The following is a 13,618-nucleotide window of genomic DNA, read 5'->3' as shown; positions in this document are numbered from 1 at the left end:
TCATTTCAGTGGGGGGGGGGGGGGAATCCCAGAGCCCAGAGGGGTGCTTTTCCCCTCTCCAAGGAGACCACCAGTATCAACAAAAACGCTAAAATCGGCTATATCCTCCAGGGTGCAGAAGCCGGAACAACAAAGCCACCATCACCTCGGAACAGCTGAAAACATGAAAGCAGGGTTGGGAAAGCAAGACTTGTGGCTGGAGGCCAGGTTCAAGACCAGCCTTCAAAGGGGGCGTGAAAAGGTGGGGAACGCAAGCCCACAGGCAGACGATCACGGTGAACCGGTGCAGAAAATATATTCTGTGCTTCTGAAAACAACCCTTGGACAAGCAATGACCTCTTGGCAGTCTATCAGCAATGCTGGGAGAAGAATACTGAACTACCCTGGTGGTGGAAAGTGCAGTCAAGCAGCAGCCAACTTACGGCAACCTTATACGTTTTTCATGCAAGTGACAAATGGAGGTGTTTTGCCATTGGTTGCCTCTGCGTTGCGACCCTGGACTTCTTTGGTAGTCTCCCATCCAACTACCAAACAGGGCTGACTCTGCTTAGCCTCGAGATCTGATGAGCTGGGGCTCGCCTTGGCCATCCAGGTAGGGTTGCCAACCTCCAGGTGGTGGCTGGAAATCTCACAGAGTCATACAGTTGGAAGGAGCCATATGGACCTCCTAGTCCAACCCTCTGCACAATGCAGGATCAACCTAGAGCATCCCAGACAAGCATCTGCCCAACCGCTGCTTAAAAACTGCCACCACCTCCCACGGTAGCTGATTCTACTGCTGAACAAACCTTCCTGTAAAAAGATTTTTCCTAATATCCAGCCGGTACCTTCCCACCTTTTATTTAAACCCATTATTGTGAGTCCTCTCCTCCGCTGCCAACAGGAACAGTTCCCTGCCCTCCTCTGAGAGACCCTCAAACACTAAAAGAGAGTAATCCTGTCCCCCCCTCAACCTCCTCTTCTCCATACTGAACATTCCCAAGTCCCTCAGCCTTTCATCCTAGGGCTTGGTCTCCAGGCCCCTGATCATCCTTGTTGCTCTTCTCTCCAACCACTTCATTCTGTCCACATCCTTCTTGAAATGAAGCCTCCAGAACTACACACAATACTCCAGGTGCGGCCTGACCAGTGCAGTGTACAGCAGGACTATGACCCCTTGTGATTTGGATCTTGAAGAGCCAATTTGATGTAGTGGTTAAGCGAATGGACTGTTATCTGGGAGATCTGGGTTTGAATCCCCACTCCTCCACTTGCACCTGCTGGAATGGCCTTGGGTCAGCCATAACTCTTGCAGAGGTAGTCCTTGAAAGGGCAGCTACTGTGAGAGCCCTCTCAGCCCCACCCACCACACAGGGTGCCTGTTGCAGGGGAGGAAGATAAAGGAGATTGTGAGCCACTCTGAGATTCGGAGTGGAGGGTGGGATATAAATCCAATATCTTCTTCTTATCTCCTGGGATTACAACCGATCTCCAGGCAACAGAGATCAGTTCACCTTAGAGAAAATGGCTGTTTTGGAAGGTGGACTCTATGGCATTATACCCTATTGAAGTCCCTCCTCAAAACCTGCCCTCCTCAGGCTCCACTCCCCAAATCTCCAGGTATTTCACAACTTGCAGCATGCAACTCTGCATCCAGGCCTGAATTACCTTGCTGAGTGGTAAGCATCCAAGCAAGATAATACAGGTATGTGCTTTGAGCATTCTGAAAGTGCCATATGAATGCCAGGTTGCGTTGCTACCGATATAAGCAATCTCTGAATCATAACAAACATTCTCCCAACTGTTCCAGTCTCACATAGGAGAAATCACTCAAAGGCTAAGTTGTGTACAAGGAGCTCAAGCGCAGGCAATCTAAAGCATACGTTAAGGAAAGCAGGATCTGATGACCTTCATGCACTATGCAAATAAGCAGGTTTGTTTGGTTTCTTTCCTATTCTGCATAATTTATTCTGGCTTTGATATTCATGCAAGCCGCAAGGAGCTGCACAGCACAACCAATGAGAACACCTGCCCCAATTACTGAAAATCTGGCTCCTGAGATTTCAGTCATATATACACTTTTGTGTTTACCTTCATATATAGGCACATCTGCGGTAGGTCTAGGGTGTATTTCTTTGAGTAAGGAACCTTAAATTCACAAAAAGCTGTATGCTGATATCAGTACCATGACCTTCTTCACATGTTCATACACGCAAGGCCTCCAGAGTAAATTTCCTTTGCATTTGAAATATATGTATCCTGAGTTCAAAGCATATAATCAGGGCTTTTTCTGTAGCAGGAACTCCTTTGCATATTAGGCCACACGCCCCTGATGTAGCCAATCCTCCTGGAGCACACAGGGCTCTTCTTACAGAACCTACTGTAAGCTCTTGGAGGATTGGCTACATCAGGGGTATGTGGCATAATATGCAAAGGAGTTCCTGTTACAAAAAAAGCCTTGTATATAATTAATCAGGGTGGAATTCCAGCAGGAGCTCCTTTGCATATTAGGCCACACACCCCTGATACAGCCAATCTTCCAAGCGCTGACAAAAAAGAGCCTTGTAAGCTCTTGGAGGATTGGCTACATCAGAGATGCGTAGCCTAATATGCAAAGGAGCTCCTGCTAGAATTCCACCCTGATTAATTATATACAAGGCTGATTAATTATATACAACACCAAAAAACGCCGTTTGAGGGAGAGAGCTCATACACTGGGCTCATGCATGGGGAAGGAAGGAGATATCAGTGATAGGGCACCTGCTTTGCTCCCAGGTCCAATCACTGGTGTCTCCAGTTGAAGCATACTCTAGATGATAAGAGAAACCATGTTGGATCAGGCCAATGGCCCATCCAGTCCAACACTGTGTCACACAGTGGCCAAAAAACCCAGGTGCCATCAGGAGGTCCATCAGTGGGGCCACGAAGAAAACTTACTTTGCGGTCAAAATTGCATCTGCAAATTTGCGCCTGGCACAGTTTAGGGCAATTCGGACTCTTACAACACTGCCACAAGGCAGGCCAAATGCTAGGTAATTGGAGATAGGCTGAGGCTTTTGCAGAATTTTTTGCAGATAAAATCTCATCTCTCCATCGCGACCTCCCCACCACATTGGAAACAGTATGTGAACTCAAGGCCCCGTGCCTGTCTTCTGGACCAGCTCTGGATTGCTTCAACATGCTCAGTCTGGAGGAAGTTGACAGAATCCTCTCCACTGTATGCCCAACAACTTGTGATCTGGACCCTTGCCCTTCCTGGCTAATTAAAGCATGCCAGAGGGAGCTTAGATGTCCTATATGGGACATCGTAAATGGATCCCTCTCGGAGGGGCTTTTTCCAACGCCTCTTGAAGAGGCCGTGGTCCACCCCTTCTTGAAAAAAGTTACATCAGATCCCGCCGAATTGGCAAATTACCGGCCAATCTCGAATTCACCCTTTTTGGGTAACATTATTGAGAGGGCAGTTGAGTTACAGTTACAGAGTTTTTTGGATGACGCTTCTGTCTTAGACACCCACCAATCCAGCTTCCGCCCAGGTGATGGGACTGAGACAGTGCTAGTCACCCTGATGGATGACCTCCAGAAGCATCTGGATCAAGGTGGCTCAGCAGTGCTGATGCTGTTAGACATATCGGCTGCGTTCGATACGGTCGACCATCGGTTACTGACCTGCCACCTCGCCGACGCGGGGATTCAGGGGTTGGCCTTGAAATGGCTTTCCTCTTTCCTTGATGGCTGGGGACAAAGGGTGGCAATTGGGCGAGAACTGTCCTGGAGGCACCCACTTAACTGCGGGGTGCCACAGGGGGCGGTTCTCTCCCCAATGTTGTTCAACATCTACATGCGCCCCCTTGCCCAGATTGCCTGGAGGTATGGGTTGGGCTGTCACCAATATGCTGATGACACCCAGCTCTATTTACTGATGGACAGCTGGCCTGACTGTGTCCCAGCAAATCTAGATCTGGCGCTGCAGGCTGTGTCGCGGTGGCTCAGACCGAGTAGGTTGAAGCTGAATCCAGCGAAGACAGAGGTCCTTTGCCTGGATCGGAGCGATCCAGGAATGGAAATTCCCCTACCAGCACCACTACCAAGTGGCGCACAAGGTCAAGAGCTTGGGGGTACTACTGATAATGGAAGCCCACATAGCAGCCACTGCTAAATCCGCTTTCTTTCATCTTAGGGGGGTGAGACAGTTGGTCCCCTTCCAGGATCGCGACAACCTGGCAACAGTGATCCACACAACGGTCACCTCGAGGCTGGACTACTGTAATGCCCTCTTCATGGGGCTGCCCCTGTGCCGAACATGGAAACTACAGCTAGTGCAGAACACAGCAGCCAGGCTGTTATTGGGGCTACGGGAACTTCACTGGCTGCCAATGGTGTACCGGATTCATTACAAGGTACTGGTTATTACCTATAGAGCCCTATATGGTCGAAAACCTGTCTACCTTAGGGACCGTCTCTCCCCATACATTCCCCAGAGGGTACTTCAATCTGGCTCTCAAAACTTACTGGTAATTCCCGGGCCAAAGGAGGCCAAACTGAAAGTCACCAGGGAAAGGGACTTTTCGATCACCGCCCCCCACTGGTGGAACCAGCTACCAGAAGAAATACGGGCCTTGCGGGATCTTGGCCAATTCTACAGGGCCTGCAAGGCCTCTTCAAGCTGGCCTTTAATTAACGTAGTGCCTACAGCGCAGATGGAATGCCGTCACACTGAAAAATGGAATAATATTTAGATCTTAGCACCAAATGGTATGTAATGCTGATTTTAATTCTGAATGTATAATTTTATTGAATGGATTATTTTATAGCTGCTATATTTTACTCTTTTACTATTGTGGATTTCTATGTTGTGAGCCGGCCTGAGCCTGCTCCGGCAGGGATGGCGGGATATAAATTAAATAAATTTTTAAAAAACTGTTATCCCTTCCAAGCACCAAGAATACAGAGCATCACTTGCCGCAGACAGAGAGTGCCAACAATACCCTGTGGCTAACAGCCACTGGAAGACCTGTGCTCCAGATGTTCATCCAATCCCCTCTTGAAGCGGTCTATGCTTGTAGCCGCCACCGCTACCTGTGGCACTGAATTCCACGTGTTAATCACCCTTTGGGTGAAGAAGTACTTCCTTTTACCATTCTAACCTGACTGCTCAGCAATTTCATTGAGTGCCCATAAGTTCTCGTATTGTGAGAAAGGGGAAAAGTACTTTTCTCTACCTTCTCTATCCCATGCATAATCTTGTAAACCTCTATCACATCACCCCTGAGTCGATGTTTCTCCAAGCTAAAGAGCCCCAAGTGTCTTAACCTTTCTTCATAGGTATCAATCAGGAAAGGAAAGGTCCCCTATGCAAGCACCAGTCGTTTCTGACTCTGGGGTGATGCTGCTTTCACAACATTTTCACGGCAAGACTTTTTTACGGGGTGGTTTGCCATTGCCTTCCCCAGTCATCTATACTTTCCTTCCAGCAAGCTGGGTACTCATTTTACTGACCTCGGAAGGATGGAAGGCTGAGTCAATCTCGAGCTGGCTACCTGAAAACTCAGCTTCCGCCGGGGATCGAACTCAGGTCGTGAGCAGAGCTTAGGACTGCAGTACTGCAGCTTTAAGAGACTCAAGACCCTAGAGAGCAGCTTCCAGTCGGCACAGACAATGACTAAGCCTGAGAGACCTGAGGTATGACTCAGCATAAGGCAGATTTGCAAGTCCAGGCTAGCCCGATCTTGGAAGCTAAGTAAGGTCAACCTTGGTTAGCAGTTGAATGGGAGAACACCAAGGAAGTCCAGAGTTGCCAAGCCAAGGCAGGCAATGGCAAACCGACTCTGAACGGCTCTTCCCTTGAAAACTCTGCGGGGTCACATACATCGGCTGCAAATTTGATGGCAAAAGCGGGGGGGGGGGGAACCCTCACCAGTACTGAGTAATTCAGGTGGGTAGCTGTGTTGGTCTGAAGCAACACAACAATATGATTACCACCACCTTTAAAAAAAATGCACTAGACAGCTGAGAATTCGTTCTGCACCAAAACCTTGAACTTGATGCCGTTTTTTTCCACAACAGAACAGAAGTTCTTCAAAGCAGAGATCTGCTTGTTCTTTTTCCTCTGGAAAGTACCTTGCCTGCTGGCTGTGATGTGTAAACAATATCTATATCCTCCTTTGGGATCTGTTTTGGGCCACTGAGATGACCTCAGCTTTTGGAGGGGGTTTTTTCCTTCTTCTTTGGTTAAATACCAGCTGACATTATGTGGCTGGAACACTATACCACTGAAAGGGGATCTCGACTCCCCTTGGCCTGGTTAGGCGTTGCTGAATGGCTGCTCCCTTGACCAGCCTCCTACCACACCCCTGCCTAACCCCATGGGATTTCTGCAGTCTTCTGCAACTCCACTGTCCTGAAATACTGCATTGGTTCACATTCTCGATTGTTTGCTGCAATACATGGATCCAGGCAGGGCTTTTTATGTAGCAGGAACTCCTTTGAATATTAGGCCACACACCCCTGATGTAGCCAATCCTCCTGGAGCTTACAGCAGGCGCTGTACTAAGAGCCCTGTAAGCACTTGAAGGACTGGCTCCATCAGGGGTGCATGGCCTAATATGCAAAGGAGTTCCTACTACAAAAGAATCCCCTGGATCCCAGGGGTTTTTGCACAGTGTCCATAGAAAGAGGAGAAACTGTGCTGCCTTCGCATTGGAGAGAAAGGTGGGGTATAAATGAAGTAACAAATAAAAAGGCCTTTAGAACCTCAAGGTCTCCTTAGAAAGATTCTTTCCCCTTTCCAGAGAGATGCTGTCAAGCTGTGAAGAAGGATTTGGAAGAAACATGTAAAGGCAGAGGGATTAGTAATTACAGCCAGCACTGCCAGTAGTCTATGGTTGCCAACTCTGGCATTGGAATTTCCTGGATATTTGGGGGTGGAGCCTGGTGAGGGCAAGATTTGGAGGAGAGGAACCTCAGTCGGGTATAGAATGCCACACAGTCCACCCTCCAAAGCAGCCATCTTCTCCAAGAGAACCGATTTCTGTCGTCTGGAGATCAGCTGTAACCATTGTTCCCCAGGGATGGAATTCTAGCAGGAGCTCCTTTGCATATTAGGCCACACTCCCTGATGTAGCCAAATCCTCCTGGAGCTTACAAAGCTCTTTTGTAAGCTCTTGGAGGACTGGCTACATCAGAGGATGTGGCCTAATATGCAAAGGAGCTCCTGCTATTATTCCACCCCGGTGTCCCCGCTAAGCAGAGTTATTGTGAGCTAGCTCACAGTTTTTAGCCTCTGGCTCACACGTTTTTGTCTTAGCTCAGGAAAAAGAGCCCAGAGCAAACCAAATTATGTAGTAACTCACAACTTTAATGCCAATGGCTCACAAAGCGGAATTTTTGCTCGTAAAACTCCACAGCTTAGAGGGAGCACTGGCTGTAACCCTTGGAGATCTTCAGACCTCCCCTGGAGGCTGACAACTCTAGTTGGAAAATTCCTGATGGTTTGAGATTGAGCCTAGGGAAGTCGGGGTCTGGAAGGGAGAAACGTCAGCAGGGTGTAATACCATAGAGTGCACCCTCCGAAGCAGCCATCTTCTCCAGAAGAACTGATCTCAACAGTAGAGGTCAGCAGTAATTCTGGGAGGTCTCCAGGCCCCACAGAGAGACCGGCAGTGGCAACCCTCTAGTACTCTCGGTGCAGCTGCTGCAGTTAAGTTCAAGGGAGACCAACTAGCATTTCAAACACAGGCCCAGATATCCTGCACCGCTTCCGACAACCACAATGACGTCACCGCCAGCCCAGAGCTGTGGAGGGTAAACAAGCGCTAAACTGAGCCAGAGTCACGATCCCCACTAGGTTTTGACAGGAAAACGCTTTTCAAAAACAGTCACTTAACTCTACTTTTGTAATGTCGCACCTAAACGTGCAGAAGCTTTCAGGATTCCCGAAGGGACACAGCGGAAAGGGCAAGCCTTTTGCAAACAGCCCTCTACTAAATATTTCAGTATTTTCATGACAACGAGTTATCTTCAGTTCACGGAGAACTAAACTGAGCGCAGACCATTCAATTTAACAGAGAGTATTAATTCCTAGGGGAAAAGATCCAACTGCAGACGACGCAGGCGCCGGATCCAATGCATATCTACTCAGAAACCCATCTGTATGGTATAGTGGTTAAGAGTGTCACATTAATATCTGGGAGACCAAGGCTCAAATCTCCACTCATGCCATGGAAGTTTGCTGGGGTGACCCAGGGCCAGTCACATGCTCTCACCTTACCCTACCTCAGAGGGTCCCTGAGAGGAGGAAATGGAGATTGACGTGGGTCACACAAAGTCCCCTACTGGGCTAAAGGCAGGGTATAAATGTATGAAATAAGTAAATAATAAAGCAAGTGGGCATTAAACTGGAACTGATCACAGCCTCCACTTGTCCACTGCTTCTTTACAAGTTCAGTACCCTGTTAACGTCATACTGCGCTGTACACATAAACATCGCCTGCCATATTGCAAATGCGAAATGCACACAATATATGTGCATGCTGGGCGCAAGGTTTTGCATGGAGAAGCACACCTATAGCAGCCCTGCACACAGCTCGCCCGCACACCACAGCGCATCTCGGAGGCGCCGGCATGCATTATGTAAACAACAACAAACGCAGGCAGGGTTTTAGCACCACCTCTGTCTTTGGGCACGTACGATGCACGTATTATTTCCAAAGGCAGAGATGCATTCTTGCAAAAAATACTTTGGGAAAAGGCAGTTTTTTTCCAAAGCATGGTAAAGAAACGGCGACCAGCATTTAAACCAGAGGACTCTCTGGTCTGGCTATGGCCTACTAAACCTGCACAGGTTAAAAGGTTCCATTTGCTCACGCGTCCCTCTATGCGCGGGGCAAGGATAAATTTAGGTAAAAGCGAGGTGTCTGCAAGCAAACCTCCTGCTATTCCAATCCCAAACCCCCACGGAGGTTTGTTTGCAAAGCAGCCGGGTAAAAACGGATGGCTGCAAACGCCACTGATGTCAACAACCAGATTCACCCCCTTAATCTGGGAGGGGGGGGGAGAGAGAGAGGAAGAAAGCAATGGGGTAAGAAAGCAATCTTCGCACCCGCGCCGAAACAAAAGCAATATGGACACGCCGGGCTTGCGAAACAAAAACACCAAGTTGCAAAGGAGCCCCAAAGAAAGAGGCGGGGATCGAACCCGCGCTCATCGGGTTTTTTAAAAAATATATATTATTACTGTTGCTGTTTCGCTCACCTCCCCTGCAGAGCTGTAAGATTCCCAGGTGGACTTGGCCAGCATCGGGTCCATCAGAACTCCATGATCGCGGTTCCGACTAGGGGTTTCGCGTCTTTGTTGTTCAGTTCGCCGCTGGTTCCATGTTAGGCGAGGGAGCCGAGCCGTTCATGTCTTCCTAACTGGTTTTCGGATGGAAGGGGAGGCAAAGGTGGGAAGGGGGTGTTTGGTAGCCTAGAAAGCGCCCCTCCGGTTGTGCAAGACAACCCGGCCCGGTTGTTGTGAGTGGTGGTGGTGCTGCTGCTGCTGCCCCCGGGGCAGAGGAAAGCGTCTTGCTGGTTTGGGGAAGAAAAAGAGGAATTTAAAAAGGGAGAAAAGCTAAAAAAAGGAAGGGAGGGGAAAAAAGGGGGGGTGGAGAAAAAAAAAAAAACAAGGCCGAGCGAGTGAAGCAAGAGAACCAGCCTCTTCCCGGGGGGAGCAGGGGAGGGAAAGAAGGACCGGCAGCGGGCGATGGAGCCTCCTCCCCCGGCTGGCTGCGGCTCTTCCTCCTCCTCCTCCTGCGCGCAAACGAGATGGGCCCGGTAGGAGGAGGGAGGGAGGGAAGGCCGGGGAGGCGGCGCCTCACCCAGAGACACTGGCTGCCTGGGCCGGCCTACACGGCTACCCCCGGGGCTGAGCCGCAGTCTGTTCCAGGGAGGGAGAGGGGCCCGGTTGCAGAGCAGGATCTGGCGGGGATTTCTCCTGAAGGAGACCTTAGGTTGTCCTCCGCCTCCTCCCTGTAAACGAAGGCCGTGTTATTACCTGCAACGCCCCCCCCCCCCCAAAAGCTGCGTAAAATAGATTTTTGTTTGGGGGCAGCCCTAGGGGTTGCCTGGAGATCTCTCAGAATTACGGTGCCTGGAGATCTCTCAGAATTACGACTGATCTCCAGAACACGGAGAGTCAGAGCCAGGAGGCAATATCAGGGGAAGGTCTTGGCCTCTATGACCTGTTGTTGGCCCTCCGGAGGAACTGGTTGGCCACTGTGCGAGACAGGATACTGGACTAGATGGACCACTGGTCTTATCCAGCAGGTTTCTTCTTTGGTTCTTATGAGGAAAAGGCCTCAGCCTCTATGCCCTGTTGTTGGCCCTGCAGAGGAACTGGTTGGCCACTGTGGGAGACAGGATGCTGGACTAGATGGACCACTGGTCTGATCCAGCAGGGCTCTTATGTTAAGATGAGTGCTTATAGCTCCAAACTACCTTATTTAACTTGACTGGGCTTTATTGCTCTCCAAGTATACAGTATCATCATCAAATGCTCCCCAGCCCATAAGTAAGAAAATGAGGACATAAAACAGCACTTCAGACAAACAATTTTGCATATATAAATATTTATGATATATACATTTACCCAGATTTCAGGCATACATTCAACAAGACCTTTGTTCTCAATGGCCAACATCCAACTTGTTTACATCATATTTGACTTGTGTGTGCTGTGTACTGATTTTTCCCTCCAGGGTCTGTGGGAGAAAATGATGTGGGATTTTATACTCCTTTCTTAGAGGTTGTAAACCAATGCAAACGGGGAGAAAGAGCTTCCTAGAATCCTGAACACACACACCCCCCCCCACAAATTTTCACTCCAAAATTCTGAAGGCCTTCCAATAAGTGTAAGTCAGCTACAGGGAGCTGGAAGAATCATTGAGATAGACCAGGGTTTCCTAAACTTTTCTTTCCCATGGCCTGGTTATTTTTACACTTCTCCTTCGTGGCCCACTAAAATTTGGGGGTGGGGCCAGGAGACTTTACGGGTGGAGCCAGGAGACAGGAATTATGTCATTTCCTGTGATGTCACTTCCAGGGCACACTGAACCAAAACTCCACCAAAACCAAAACTCCAACTTTTCCTGTGATGTCACTTCCAGGGCAGTCCCCCAAACCTGCCTCTTCTTCTGAAGTAACTCCGTTTTCAGAAAAATCTCTCTGAAACTCATGCTGAGTCAAAATTCGGGTGGAAAGTGGATGGTCTGCAACTTTTTTATACATTCCCAGGGTCCTCTCTTTCCACCTATCTGTTTGTGTGTTCTTCTCCAGCTTGCAAGCACTCCTAATGCCCATGTTCAATTGCCTGCACCACCTACACACCCCTTCCTCAACAGCACTGGCCAGTGTATGCAGTTGGAAGTGCTGTTGCCAGTGCCATCAGGAATGCCAGTGCTATGTACCACCCCCACTGGGCCCTGGCAGCTGCTGTACCACAAAATATGCTGACACATTTAGTAGGCCCTTCCTTCAGCTGCTACTACTGGAACACTTCCTCAAGCTACAACCAAGCTTGCTTGGTTTCAAGAAAATCTTTTGATAGCTATTTTTCATACTTTTCCTTGAGTGAAACACTGGGAAATTGCTGTGAAAGGTAGCAGAGAATTGTACAGAAATTAATGAATTAATTTCAAGTTAGAGTTGGGAGTGAGCAGTGAAGTGGCCAAGTTTGCGGATGACACTAAAATTTTCAGGGTGGTGAGAACCAGAGAGGATTGTGAGAAACTCCAAAGCGATCTGTTGAGGCTGGGTGAGTGGGCGTCAACGTGGCAGATGCGGTTCAATGTGGCCAAGTGCAAAGTAATGCACATTGGGGCCAAGAATCCCAGCTACAAATACAAGTTGATGGCGTGTGAACTGGCAGAGACTGACCAAGAGAGAGATCTTGAGGTCGTGGTGGATAACTCACTGAAAATGTCAAGACAGTGTGCGTTTGCAATAAAAAAGGCCAACGCCATGCTGGGAATTATTAGGAAGGGAATTGAAAACAAATCAGCCAGTATCATAATGCCCCTGTATAAATCGATGGTGCGGTCTCATTTGGAGTACTGTGTGCAGTTCTGGTCGCCGCACCTCAAAAAGGATATTATAGCATTGGAGAAAGTCCAGAAAAGGGCAACGAGAATGATTAAAGGTTCGGAACACTTTCCCTATGAAGAAAGGTTAAAACGCTTGGGGCTCTTTAGCTTGGAGAAACGTCGACTGCGGGGTGACATGATAGAGGTTTACAAGATTATGCATGGGATGGAGAAAGTAGAGAAAGAAGTACTTTTCTCCCTTTCTCACAATACAAGAACTCGTGGGCATTCGATGAAATTGCTGAGCAGACAGGTTAAAATGGATAAAAGGAAGTACTTCTTCACCCAAAGGGTGATTAACATGTGGAATTCACTGCCACAGGAGGTGGTGGCGGCCACAAGTATAGCCACCTTCAAGAGGGGTTTAGATAAAAATATGAAGCACAGGTCCATCAGTGGCTATTAGCCACAGTGTGTGTGTATATATAAAAAAAATTTTGCCACTGTGTGACACAGAGTGTTGGACTGGATGGGCCGTTGGCCTGATCCAACATGGCTTCTCTTATGTTCTTATATAAAGTTCATACAAGCTTTTCTGCAGTTATCACCAAAATGATATTTATGAGGGGCTTGCAGCTTTTTACTGGCTGTGTTTCCCATGCCTTTAAAAGCAACCTATTGTGCAGATATTTAGCCAGTGAACTTCTTTCATCCTTTTTAATATCTACAGGAGGAGTTTCATTTTGGTGTCAGACAGCTGTTAAAAGCAGGACCAGTAAAATGGTGCCAAGTTCATAGTACCATCACTTCCAGTGCTGTTGAGATATACAGCAGTAATCTCTAATAATCTCTTTCTGCCGCACACCTCTAACTCTCAGTCACTCACACATAAATTTCATAGAAAGGCCAGCTGGCTACAACTAGGGGTGCCAATTTTTCATTGACAGAGCTCCTATGTCTGCAACAACAGTATGAACAGAAAAGTTTCATCCAGTAAAAATGGAAGGAAAGAAATGGAAAGAATGAAATGGAAGGAAAGGAAAGGAAAAGAAAAGAAAGACGTGGAAAGAGAAGCCATGTTGGATCAGACCAGTGGACAATCCAGTCAAAAATTCTCTCACACAATGCCCAAAAAGTACCAGAATGTCCACCAGTGCAGCCAGGGCACTAGAAGCCCTCCCACTGTTGCTTCCCCCCACCCCCAGCACCAAGAATACAGACAGAGCATCCCTTGCAGACAGAAAAAGAAAGAAGGGGGGGGGGGGCAAAGGAGAAAAAAAGCCTTAAAGTCCTCATTAGCTGGAGAAGAAAATAAATCTCCCAGGCTCCCATCGGGTGATGGATTGGAATTACTCTCCACTCTTGAGATGGAAGACTCAAGATCATAATCTCGCTTCCAGTCCTTGGGTACTGGGTAGTTACCCACTGCTAAGAGACTCTCAGTCTCATCTAATGGCCAGGGTTCCATGCTGCCCACTTATCCCATGCTATATAATTCAAGCCTTTGAGTATTTCCAACAGCACGGGGTCGAGATCTCTCCTGCACAACTGGGACCTCCACAGGGGTTGTCCCTGTAGCAA

The 13,618-nt window shown here is 48.3% G+C and overlaps 1 protein-coding gene across 1 annotated transcript in view; it reads right to left on the bottom strand.

Annotated features, from left to right (window-relative positions):
- Positions 1–9,700, bottom strand: part of CCNI (cyclin I) — an 87,244-nt gene extending 77,544 nt beyond the window's left edge. Inside the window, exon 1 of the mRNA XM_060247160.1 lies at positions 9,232–9,700. The gene's annotated coding sequence lies outside the window, so the exon portion shown is untranslated. The remainder of the gene's footprint in view (positions 1–9,231) is intronic.
- Between the last annotated feature and the right edge of the window lie 3,918 nt (positions 9,701–13,618).

Source organism: Heteronotia binoei, chromosome 9 (genome assembly GCF_032191835.1).
Source record: "Heteronotia binoei isolate CCM8104 ecotype False Entrance Well chromosome 9, APGP_CSIRO_Hbin_v1, whole genome shotgun sequence".
In the NCBI taxonomy this organism is placed as follows: domain Eukaryota; kingdom Metazoa; phylum Chordata; class Lepidosauria; order Squamata; family Gekkonidae; genus Heteronotia; species Heteronotia binoei.
This window is presented reverse-complemented; position numbering and strand designations above follow the sequence as displayed.